General features: G+C 44.3%; 1 long non-coding RNA gene across 1 annotated transcript in view; it reads left to right on the top strand.

Moving 5' to 3' along the window:
• LOC130276107 (uncharacterized) overlaps nt 1-13389 on the top strand; it is a 68194-nt gene that overhangs the window by 20048 nt on the left and 34757 nt on the right. Inside the window, exon 2 of the long non-coding RNA XR_008845024.1 lies at nt 12582-12817. This is a non-coding gene — a long non-coding RNA (uncharacterized LOC130276107). The remainder of the gene's footprint in view (nt 1-12581; nt 12818-13389) is intronic.

Below are 13389 nucleotides of genomic sequence, written 5' to 3' on the forward strand. Positions count from 1 at the left end.
CAAAATCGTAATTTTTCAGGGCCCAGTTCAGGTTGGAAGTGGATTTTAAGGGTCTTCATATTAGAAATACCCCATAAATGACCCCATTATAAAAACTGCACCCCCCAAAGTATTCAAAATGACATTCAGTAAGTGTTTTAACCCTTTAGGTGTTTCACAGGAATAGCAGCAAAGTGAAGGAGAAAATTCTAAATCTTCATTTTTTACACTCGCATTTTCTTGTAGACCCAATTTTTGAATTTTTACAAGGGGTAAAAGGAGAGAAATCACCCTAAAATTTGTAACCCAATTTCTCTCGAGTAAGGAAATACCTCATATGTGTATGTAAATTGTTCGGCGGGCGCAGTAGAGGGCTCAGAAGGGAAGGAGCGACAATGGGATTTTGGAGAGTGAGTTTTTCTGAAAGGGTTTTTGGGGGGCATGTCCCATTTATTAAGCCCCTATGGTGCCAGAACAGTGGACCCCCCCTCACATGTGACCCCATTTTGGAAACTATACCCCTCATGGAATTTAATAAGGGGTGCAGTGAGCATTTACACCCCACTGGCGTTTGACAGATATTTGAAACAGTGGACTGAGCAAATCAAAAATTTTATTTTTCATTTTCACAGACCACTGTTCCAAAAATCTGTCATACACCAGTGGGGTGTAAATGCTCACTGCACCCCTTATTACATTCCGTGAGGGGTGTAGTTTCCAAAATGGGGTCACATATGGATATTTATTGTTTTGCGTTTGTCAGAACTGCTGTAACAATCAGCCACCCCTGTGCAAATCACCTCAAATGTACATGGCGCACTCTCCCTTCTGGGCCTTGTTGCGCGCCCCCAGAGCACTTTGCGCCCACATATGGGGTATCTCCGTACTCGGGAGAAATTGCATTACAAATTTAGAGGGTCTTTTTTCCCTTTTACCTCTTGTGAAAATGAAAAGTATAGGGCAACACCAGCATGTCAGTGTAAAAAATTTATTTTTTTACACTAACATGCTGGTGTAGACCCCAACTTCACCTTTTCATAAGGGGTTAAAGAAGAAAAAGCCCCCCAAAATTTGTAAGGCAATTTCTCCCGAGTACGGCGATACCCCATATGTGTCCCAAAACTGTTGCCCTGAAATACGACAGGGCTCCAAAGTGAGAGAGCGCCATGCGCATTTGAGGCCTGAATTAGGGATTTGCATAGGGGTGGACATAGGGGTATTCTATGCCAATGATTCCCAAACAGGGTGCCTCCAGCTGTTGCAAAACTCCCAGCATGCCTGGACAGTCAATGGCTGTCCGGCAATACTGTGAGTTATTATTTTGCAACAGCTGGAGGCTCCGTTTTGGAAACAGTAGCGTACCAGACGTTTTTCATTTTTTTGGGGAGGGGGGGCTGTGTAGGGATATGTGTATATGTAGTGTTTTTTACTTTTTATTTTAGGTTAGTGTTAGTGTAGTGTAGTGTTTTTAGGGTACAGTCACATGGGCAGAGGTTCACAGCAAGTTTGCCGCTGGAAGTTTGAGCTGCAGCGCAAAATTCGCGCCATCTCAAACTTGCAGCACTCACTGTAAACCTCCGCCCATGTGAGTGTACCCTGTACATTCACATTGGGGGGAGGGGGCAAACATCCAGCTGTTGCAAACTCCGAGCATGCCCTTTGGCTGTCCGTGCATGCTGGGAGTTGTAGTTTTGCAACAGCTGGAGGAACACTGGTTTGGAAACACTAAGTTAAGTAATAAACTTTCAAGTGTTTTGCAACCAAACTTAGTGTTTCCAAACCAGTGTGCCTCCAGCTGTTGCAAAACTACAACTCCCAGCATGCATGGTCTGTCAGTGCATGCTGGGAGATATAGTTTTGCAACAATTGCAACAGCTGGAGGCACTGAGGTAGGAAACGGACAATGTTTCCCAACTAGTGTGCCTTCAGTTGTTGCAAAACTACAACTCCCAGCATGCCCAGGCATGCTGGAAGTTGTAGTTCGGCAATATCTGAAGGATCAGATGTTGCCGAACTACAACTTCCAGCATGCTTGGGCAGTCTGGGCATGCTGGGAGTTGTAGTTTTGCAACATCTAAAGGTCCACAGTTTGGAGACCACTGTATAATGGTCTCCAATCTGTGCTCTTCCAGATGTTAGAGAACTACAACTCCCAGCATGCCTGGACAGACTGAGCATGCTGAGATTTGTAGTTTTGCAACATCTGGAAGAGCACAGATTGGAGACCATTATACAGTGGTCTCCAAACTGAGGACCTCCAGATGTTGCAAAACTACAAATCCCAGCATGCCCAGAAAGCAAAAGGCTGTCTGGGCATGCTGGGAGTTGCAGTTTTGAAACTCCCAGAGGCAGCAGTGAGATCGCTTTACGGCGATCTCACTGCTGCCGGAAACTCACCTCCGGGACGCAGCGCTGCCGAGACCGCCTGGAGGACGCCGGGACCACTTGGGACATCGCATGGCTGGGTAAGTGACGCCGGGGGACGGGTCAGGGACACTTAGCAGAGCGGTGTGTGTCCCGATCCCCGTGATCGGGACTCACACACCGCGCTGCTAAGTATTCTGATACCGAAACGCTGCTATCAGCTAGTCAGATTTGACTAGCTGATAGCAGCGATCGCTGGGGGGGGGTAGGGGATGAAACCCCCCGTGGTCGCATGGTAAGATGGCTGGCTATCAGTGATAGCCACCATCTTTCCGGGCGCTGCGGGATGCTGCGAGTAGCGGCAAAAATGTTCATGACGTACCTGTATGTCATGGGTCGGGAACACCTTGCCACCCATGACATACAGGTATGTCATAGGTCAGAAAGGGGTTAAAGGGGTATTTCAGGACCGCTTTTATTTGACTGTACTACAGGGGCTGTAAAGTTAGTGTAGTTTAAAATATAGTGTTTGTACCTGTGTTTGGTGGCTGGTCTTGCAATTCTTATTTTGTTAAAAGAAAGCAGCAGTGTTATGGTGGACTCACAACACAGCCATTTAGCCCCAAGACGAGCACAGATCCTTTCTAAGCATGTCCATTACTGTCTGGCAGGCAAGTAAAGTCTCCTTATGTTAAATAACACCTTTAAACAATAGATAATTGAACTTATACCATATTAGCCCATGGTTGGCAGATGCCAATGTATGGCATTCATCACAGGTCTCGGTTAAAAGGGCTCTTTAGCTTTTTGATAATTTTTCATGGCTTATCTGTTAATAATGGATACTTAAACCGCCTAGAAGTGACAAATCTGTTAAACCGATGATATAATGGATGGGAATGGTATCTGTTCTATATAAGAAAGCCCACAATGTATTTATTACACGCTCCCATATTAGTCTAAGGGTGATAGATGCCATTGCTAGGCATCCATAAAAGCCACCATTTAACATATATGTCAGGAGCTTTTCCCTGGAGGCACAAAACGTGAGATGAATATAATGTGTAAATATCTAACCCTTATGAGAAGTGTATTCACCACTTTACATTTATAATAGGTTATTTGCAAACATTTTTACACTGACAGCTACATTATGTCATATTACACAATACATGACAATAAGCTTATTTATATTAAAGCCGCAGCAGCCTAAGGCAGTAGTCACAGAAGCAGCAAAACACAAAATATCATAAGGTAAGTACAACTGCACATAAGCAATGACTCCAAGCCAAGTGTAATACTCTGCAGGAGGGAGAGAGAACGAACAAGTTTAAAACACCAATAATATCAACATCAATAATACAATAATACAGTAAATTTGTTCTAGAAAGTTAAATTGTGTTTGTATCCTGAACATCATTCCCATTATGTATCAGATGTTCTTGTCTGCTAACCTTCCTATGCTGACTTAATTGATTTAATGCTAATAGTGCCCTATTTACAAGAATTAAACTGTGATAATACTGTGCCCTATGTAAAAGAATATAACTACTATAATACTGCCCCTAAGACAAGAATTAAACACGATAATACTGCCCCCTATGTACAAGAACACAACTACTACAATACTGCCTCCCATGTACAAGAATAAAACTACAGTATTTTAATCCTGACCCTATATACAATAGAACTACTATAATTCTGCCCCTTATGTTCAAGAATATAAATACTATAATACTATCTATAATACTACTTCTATATACTATAATACTGCCCTTTATGTAGAAGAATATAACTACAATAATAATGTCTCCTATGTACAAGACTATAACTACTGCCTCCTATGTATAGGAATATACCGTATATACTCGAGTATAAGCCGACCCGAATATAAGCCGAGACCCCTAATTTCAACCCAAAAACCCAGGAAAAGTTATTGACTCGACTATAAGCCTAGGGTGGGAAATACATCATCACCGCCTGTTAATCCCATCATCAGTGGTCTTCAACATCTGCGGACCTCCAGATGTTGCAAAACTACAACTCCCAGCATGCCCGGACAGCCGATGGCTGTCCGGGCATGCTGGGAGTTGTAGTTTTGAAACTTCTGGAGGTCCGCAGGTTGAAGACCACTGCGGCCTTCATCATCATCCAGATCCCCCTTTAGTTTTCTACTCACCTCCTCTCGGTGGGAAGGAAGGGTGAGCTGGTCCGGGCCATCTATGCTGCAGGGACCGTCCGGTGGGGAGGGTTACTCGTTCCAGGTTGTCCATCTTCACCGGGAGGCCCTCTTCTCCGCTCTGGGCCGGCCCCGGGACGTTAATGCGCAGGGACGTCACAGACCAGCTCACCCTTCCTTACCACCGAGGGGAGGCGAGTAGAAAACTAAAGGGGGGTCTGGATGATGACGAAGGCAGCAGTGGTCTACAACCTGCGGACCTCCAGATGTTTCAAAACTACAACTCCCAGCATGCCGATGGCTGTCCGGGCATGCTGGGAGCTGTAATTTTGTAACATCTCGAGGTCCGCAGGTTGAATACCACTGAGAAGGGATTGACAGGTGGAGAGTTCACTCGAGTATAAGCCGAGGGGGGCGTTTTCAGCACGAAAAATCGTGCTGAAAAACTAGGCTTATACTCGAGTATATATGGTAACTACTGCCCCCTTTGTACAAAAAAATACTTTAAGTATTATATTACTACCTATGTACAAGAATAGGTTATAATACTTGCCCCTATGTTCACGAATGTAACTACTATAAGACTGTACTCTATGTACAATAATATAACTAAGATCTTACTGCTTCCTATGTACAATACCAACTATAATACGGTCTATAAACAAAAACATACATACTATAATATTGCCTCTATGTCCAACAATATAATTACTATAACGCAGTAGAAATAGAAATTAGGGACGTCACTCACCGGGTCGCAGTGTAAAATATTCTTTATTCTCTTCGGTGCATTAACAGGGAGTTACATCGGACGGTCTTCCAGGGACGCAGCTGGTCAGCTTGGACTGGGAACCCAATAAGTAGCAGTGTTAATTCACATCTAGCGGCTGCACGGGATACCATACACCTGCATAGTGTTAATGAGCAAAGTCCATTTACGAAAAGGGTTAAACGGGGTAGCAGTGCCGACTATCTTGTTTCTGAACTGTGTTCTATAATTCCTATAATGCTCCCCTCTATGTGCAAGAATAAACCTACTATTATACTGCCTTTCTGTACAATAATATGACAACTATAATACTGCTTCCCATATACAAGAATATAACTACTATAATACCATCCCCTATGCACATGAATATAACGACTATAATACTGCTTCCTACAGTATATACAAGAATATAACTACTATAATACTGCCTATTATGTACAAGAATATAACGACTTTAATACTTCCCCTATGTACAAGAATATAACTATTATAATACTGCCTCCTATGTACAAGAATATAACTACTATAATACTGCCTATTATGTATAACTACTATAATACTTCCCCTATGTACAAGAATATACTGTAACTACTATAATACTGCCCCTATTTACAAGAATATACTGTAACTACTATAATACTGCCCCTATGTACAAGAATATACTGTAACTACTATAATACTGCCCCTATGTACAAGAATATAAGTACTATAATACTCCTCTCTATGAATGCTAATAATTGATGTTGACGTGTGGTCTGGCTTTTTATTGAAAGCTCTTAGCATTGTTCTGGGGTTGTAGTATATACAGTATGTTGGTTCCACATAATAACCATGATGAGCATCACAATACAACCGCTATTAGAATGCTCTCTCCTTCACCAGGTCACACACCACTCCGCTCTACCTCTTTGTGTGATCTCTGGTTCAATATTTTTTTTTGTTTCCACTAAATGAAGTAAATGACACATAATTGCATGAAATGAAGGACAGGATCAACGCTAGAGCCGCCAAGGACAGGAAGGAGTAATGAAATGTCACGCGCGGGGAGACAACATGGGATCATGGTTATGTGTCACAGCAGAACACTCTCCCCTCTGCTGCATCGAGGCGGAATAGCCGCTTGTGCAACTTCAGTAAATAAAGACCCCTCATTGAGTACTGGAATTCATTATAAAACAGGAGAGACAAGGAAGATTACATTTGTTTACAATACAAGAAAACATTCCCACGGGCAATATGATTACTTTATTCTAATCCAGCAAGGTCAGTACGCGGAGCAGACAGTAAAGCTTCATTTGTTTATATTCTCAGAACTGTATGCGAGGAAGCAAAGGAAATCAGGAGACAAAGGGTTCTTAAAAGGCCTAGGCCACTGGTTTTCACACGGTGGCCCTCCAGATGTTGCAAAACTACAACTCCCAGCATGTACAGCAAGCCGTTGGCTGTCCATGCATGATGGGGGTTATGGTTTTGAAACATCTAAAAGGGGTACAGTTTGGAGCCCAATGGCCGAGGCTTAAAGGGGTACTCCGGCGCTTAGACATCTTATTCCCTATCCAAAGGATAGTGGATATGATGCCTGATCATGGAAGTCTCGTCGCTGGGGACCCCCGTGATCTTGCACGCAGCACCCCAGTTAAAATCAGTCCCCGGAGCATGTTCGCTCCGGGTCTGATTACCGGCGACCACGGGGCCGGCGGCGTGTGACGTCACGCTCCGCCCCTCAATGCAAGCCTATGGGAGGGGGCGTGACAGGGGATAAGATGTCTAAGCGCCGGAGTACCCCTTTAAATGGGCACTGTCAGATTCAACATCTTTTTATATGTTGTACATCTTGGCAAAACATTAACCTTTCTAATATAGTAAAATTTGGATTTTCTTTTTATAGAAATCATGGCTCATTAAAAAGACCACTGTCCGGCTGCAGCATCATCTTTGTCAAAGCTGAAGCCCAGCAGGAACAAAATTCAGGAAATGAGGGTGGGACTAGCACTCTGTGTTCACTCCTGTCCTATCAGACTGCAGAATGAAAACAGAGAGGAGGGGGTTACAGAGCAGCCTGCAGGGATTGGATAAAGAGACCCAGCACAGCAAACAGGGAGTTAGATGAGTCAGGCAGAGCATGGACACAACCCCTCCAGAGCACAGAATGACAGTGAGCAATAGATAGAAGGTATCTGTGAGAGAAATATAGGTGCTATATACATAAACATGATCAGGATTAGCTACTGAATAACAAATATTTTTTTGTGGGATATGATAGGCCCTGTTTAAGGGCAGCAAGTGTGTGATAAAATGTTTAGTTAGTACAGTTTGCTCTCTAACCTGTGGTGCTCAAGTTTTTGCAAAACACTGGGGAACACTGTTCCGATACACAGTAGTTCTGCCGTTATACTCATAAAACATGAAAGTCCAGAATAGCTCTTAGGCAGCAATATATAGGGTAAAAAAAAATCTGTAAGGGACTTTGAGGAATTTTATACATTTTCGTTGTGGAAACCTATTTTTTTTTCACTGTGTTTTTTCCATCTTTGAGCTAAAGTTATAATTTTTACACACGGCCTTTGCTAAGTTTGGTGCAAATAATCTCTCTTCCAGTCAAAGCTTTGTGTGTGTCCTGGCTTGGCTTACTTAAAGCGCAACTGTCATGGATATTGTACCCCCCAGACTAATACCATGATAGTATAGATGATGATACTTGTAATGCAGCTATACTTTTGGCTGCTCTTTATGACACTATCAGCAGGAAAATAGTTTTATCGTGCAGTCAGCAACGGTCGGATAGGCGTGGCTGGGGATCATAATGCCCCTCCTCCACCACGCCTATCCCCTGTAAGTGAGCGCTAGGACCGCTGTGTGATTGACACACAGGTCCCCATCTCCGATGTCCATGATGTGCGGTCCGGCGTGACTCCACTGAGCCTTTACATATTATGTGCACCTTTATACAGTGCCCGTACTCCTCTTCTCCTTCCTAGAGGCAGAGAGCTCGCTCCCTGCCTAAAGCACTGCACAGGCGCACTGAGCTGGCGGCAGACAACTGGAGCGAGCGCTTTCTCTCTGCCTCTAGAGAAAGCAGAAGCAGCGCATCTTCAGCACCAGGAAAAGAAAGAAGAGGGGTACGGGGACTGTATTTCATATATTATAAAGGTGCATATAATATGTATAGGCTCAGTGGAGTCACGCCGGCCCGCACATCATGGACATCGGGGGGGTGGGGACCTGTGTGTCAATCAAACAGCAGTCCCAGCGCTCACTTACAGGGGATAGGCGTGGTGGAGGAGGGGCATTACGATCCCCAGCCAAGCCTATCCGACAGTTGCTGACTGCAGGATAAAACTATTTTCCTGCTGATAAAGTGTGATAAAGAGCAGCCAAAAGTACAGCTGCATTACAAGTATCATCATCTATACTATCATGTTATTAGTCTGGGGGGTATAATTAGGGATCGACCGATTGTCGGTTTGGCCGATATTATCGGCCGATATTCACGATTTTGGACATTATCAGTATCGGCACTGCTAATAATGCACTGCCACCAACCCCCCCCCCCCCCCCCCCCCCCCCCCCCCGCTGCCCCATTGCCTCCCCCATCCCCGGTTTTATAATTACCTGTTCCCGGGGTCTGAGCTACTTCTGGCTCCTGCAGCGTCCTGCGCTGTTGCTGTGCACTGCACAATGATAAGTGACGTCCTCAACGCGACGTCACCATCAGTGTGCACAGTGACAGCACAGGACGCCGCCGGAGCCAGAAGTATCGCGGACCCCGGGAACAGGTAATTATAAAACTGGGGATGGGGGAGGCAATGGGGCAGTGGCGGTGGTTGGACTAGGGAGGACCCCAGGACAGGCAGGAGGAGAGAAGCGGGTGGCGGCGGCTTGTAGCCCTGCAAAAGCCGCTGCAGTTCATTGATTTAAAGCGTCCGCTTTAAATCATTGATCTGCAATGGCTTCTGCGGGGCCGGGGGAATAGCCGATAACTTATACCGAAATATCGGTATAAGTTATCAGCTATCGGCCTGAAAGGTCACAGATTATCGGTATCGGCCCCAAAAAAATCAATATCGGTCGATCCCTAGGTACAATATCCATGACAGATGCGCTTTAAAGGGGTACTCCGGTGCTTAAACATCTTATCCCCTATCCAAAGGATAGGGGATAAGAAGCCTGATCGCGGGAGTCCCACCACTGGGTAATCAGTGTGCGTAGCGTGTTAGCTCCAGGACTGATTACCGACGACCGCAGGGCCGGCGGCGTGTGACGTCACGCCTCCGCCCCTGTGTGACGTCACGCTCCGCCCCTCAATGCAAGCCTACGGGAGGGGGCGTGATAGCTATCACGCCCCCTCCCGCAGGCTTGCATTGAGGGGCGGAGCGTGACGTCACACGGGGCGGAGGCGTGACGTCACACGCCGCCCGCCCTGCAGTCGACCATAATCAGTCTGATTACAAACGGGGTGCCGCGTGCATGATCCCGGGGGTCCCCAGCTGCGGGACTCCCGCTATCAGGCATCTTATCCCCTATCCTTTGGATAGGGGATAAGATGTTTAAGCACCGGAGTACCCCTTTAAGGCTTGCTACTTTTAAAGCCCTTTGCACTTGACATTTTCGACTTCCACTAAAATAGAAGACTTTAGATTTTGAGCTATTTTGTTTGTCATGCAAAAAGTAACTGCTCAAGATAAATGCAGGAAAAGTAAACAAAAACAAAACACCTGTCCAAAGAGCTTGATAAAATCCCTGCTTGGTGTAGTTCTCTAAAGTCTATACCTGTCACTATGAGGTTTGTTATACTACACAGTCAATTGTGTATAAATGTTACCAGGTGTAAGTGCCTATACCTAGAAACATTACACGTAGGATATATGGTAACGTCGGGCACAGCTGCTCAGGAAGCGAGTGCTGCAATTATACCCAGGCTAAGCACCAGGCTCAGCTGCGCGAACACAGTGCGACCCGAGCACAGGAACAGCAAAGTGCGGCAATGACACCTGGGATCAGTGCCTGGAGTGCATTAACAGGGGTGGAGGACATCTTATAGATGAATAAGACTGACTATTTACTTACTGTTTGGCTTGTAAAAAACAGAGAAAAAAAAAAACACTATGAATTACATTTTATACATACATTTTCTTTAGTACTTTAATTTCCTATGGACAAGCCTGTGAAAGCTTCATGGATGCATGATACTGAACTACTGTATCTGATCCTAGCATGTGTGATACTGTTGGATGGGCTGCTGTATCTAAGCTTATTATCGTACAGTCTGCTAAGCCACTGTATCTGTGATCATGCCTTCTGAGGCATTAAATCGTAAGTCCTTATGGCAGGGCCCTCTCCATATTGTTCTGCAATTTAACCGTCAAACAGTGAAGCTTTATTGACAGAATAAAAATGATACAAGATAAATTGGAGAACAGGTCGAAAGACCAAACAAAAACATAATTAGGTACAGAGCGGTCATAGGTAAGACATATCAATGTATTAAGACATCAAGGATAAGGATACAAGAAGGTGGCATGGTCATGTACAACAGGGGTATAAACACTGTAGTTACAAAGATAATACAAATTACCCATCTAAGTGTGATATAAAGTGCCTCTCTGATCACAGCCGCAAAAGCAGAGTGGTGAAACCTGGGGGTAAATAGAATGGAGAAGTGTCGGTACTCTATATGAACGGTGCAAGATACGTAATGAAGTTTCCACCAGGGAAACCTGCCAACTACCCTTGCTAATGACAGTGCAACAGTCCCTCCATTGTGTAGTTGTGAGGGTCGAGCCGAGATCAGCCTCCCAGTCCAACATAAATTTGAGCTTGGCATCCGGTGGAGGAGCATTAAATTGAGCATATAACAAGGATAGTAGACCGGACATACCTGGTCTATATAACATATGGCGTTCAAAGGGAGTAGGTAAAAATACCGCTCCCCGAGAAAGCCCAGAATTGTAAAACGATAAGATCTGTCGTGCCTTAAAGTGTTCCTGACCAGGGATGTTATGTTAAGCACATAGTGCAGTAAGAGTAGGGAGAGAGCGTCCAATCAGTATGTCTTGTAGTCACGTAAGATTATGCGTCTGCCACCGATGAAACGCGTTTGTTGGGAGCCCAAGAGAAAAAGAGGGATTGCATAGAAAGGGGAGAAGCGAAGATGGGAGAGACTGCAAGCGAACTTAAAACAAACCTGACGCCAGAGAGAGAGAGAGCATATAGCACTACCCTAGCCGAGGAAGGGAGGATGGCAGAGACAGGGGCCGAGGACCACATGAGAGCTGTCAGGGAGTATGGGGAGACCAACGATTCTTCCAGGGAAACCCATCGCGGTCTTCCCTCTGTCGCATTAATAAGAGCAAGTTGTGCTATACATGCTGCCGTGTAGATTTGGCACTGAGAGACCTCCCGCTCGGCGGTGAAAATGCATAACAGTGCGACCTATTCTGGGTCGTTTGTTAGACCAAATGTAAGTGAAAATGTCCCGTTGAAGAGAAAGGAGATCTTTTCTCAATATCGGTATTTGTTCTGCAATTTAATCTGTATCACACCCACTGTAACCCCTATCAAATGTAAAGCCCCCCTGGAACTAAGGGCGCTATATAAATAATAATAAATCAAAGTCCATTGTGATACTGTCTGCTGAGCCAGTGTATCTAATTCTATCATGTGTGATACTGTCTGCTGAGCCAGTGTATCTAATTCTATCATGTGTGATAGTGTCTGCTTTGCCAATGTATATATCAAGTGTGATCCTGTCTTCTGAGCCAGTAGATCAAAGCCAATTGTGTGGTACTTTCAGATGAGCTATGTATCTAACTCAGTGTTTCCCAACCAGTGTGCTCCCAACTGTTGTGAAACTACAAATGCTGGGAGTTGTAGTTTTGCAACAGATGAGGGCACACTGGTTGGGAAAACCCTGCTAAATAGACACAGGCTGCCTGGGCATACTGGGAGTTGTAGTTTTGCAACAGATGAGGGCACACTGGTTGAAAAAAAAACTCTGATCTAACATGTGTAGTACTGTCAGCTAAGTGTGTATCTAATCCTATCATGTGTGCTGCTGTATCTAATGTTATCACATGTACAATGTCTGCAGTGTCGCCATATCTAAGCGTATCAATTGGGATACAGACTCAGAACTACTTTTATTATATAAAATGTTCCCAAATCATTTTTTTAAGATCCCTTTAAATCCATCCGTGCCCACGCTGTGCAGATTTCAGGAACATACAGTATGTGCATTCTGGCTGCAGAAGGGATATGACAACTTCACTAATTTAATTTCTTCTCCTGTAGGTTTCAGTTACAGCAGATCGCTCGCCGGATTTACAATGCACAGTAACAGGACAATGGCGAGAATTACGGGGCATCGATTATTTATAGATCACTGCGCCGCCTCAAACTGCTTCTGCTCTATTTAACTGCCTGGAGCCGCACACTGTTGTCAATACGGAGGGGGATGAATTAAAGGGCCGCGGCGCTGGCTGCAGCATCCACCTGGTAGAACGCACTGTCAGTGTGAAATGAGCAAGGTGCGAAAATCTGTTTTATGGCCATAAGAAAACAAAATAATGTCAGCGAGGTTATAGAAACACAGAGCTGGATTATTGCATTGTAGATCAACACTGCTCTGCTAGTCTGTTTTAACCCCTTAATGCCGAAGCCCATTTTCACATCTAGGACGAAGCCCTTTTTTGAACATCTGACCACTATCACTTTAAACATTAATAACTCTGGAATGCTTTTACTTATTCTGATTCGGAGATTGTTTTTTCATGACATATTCTACTTTAACATAGTGGTAAAATTTTGTGGTAACTTGCATCCTTTCTTGGTGAAAAATCCCAAAATTTGATGAAAAAAATGAAAATTTTGCATTTTTCTAACTTTGAAGCTCTCTGCTTGTAAGCAAAATGGATATTCAAAATATATATATTTTTTTCACATATACAATATGTCTACTTTATGATTGCATCATAAAATGTACGAGTTTTTACTTTTGGAAGATACCAGAGGGCTTCAAAGTTCAGCAGCATTTTTCCAAATTTTCAAACTCACTATTTTTCAGGGACCAGTTCAGTTTTGAAGTGGATTTGAAGGGTCT

Source organism: Hyla sarda, chromosome 6, assembly GCF_029499605.1.
Source record: "Hyla sarda isolate aHylSar1 chromosome 6, aHylSar1.hap1, whole genome shotgun sequence".
Taxonomy (NCBI): Eukaryota; Metazoa; Chordata; class Amphibia; order Anura; family Hylidae; genus Hyla; species Hyla sarda.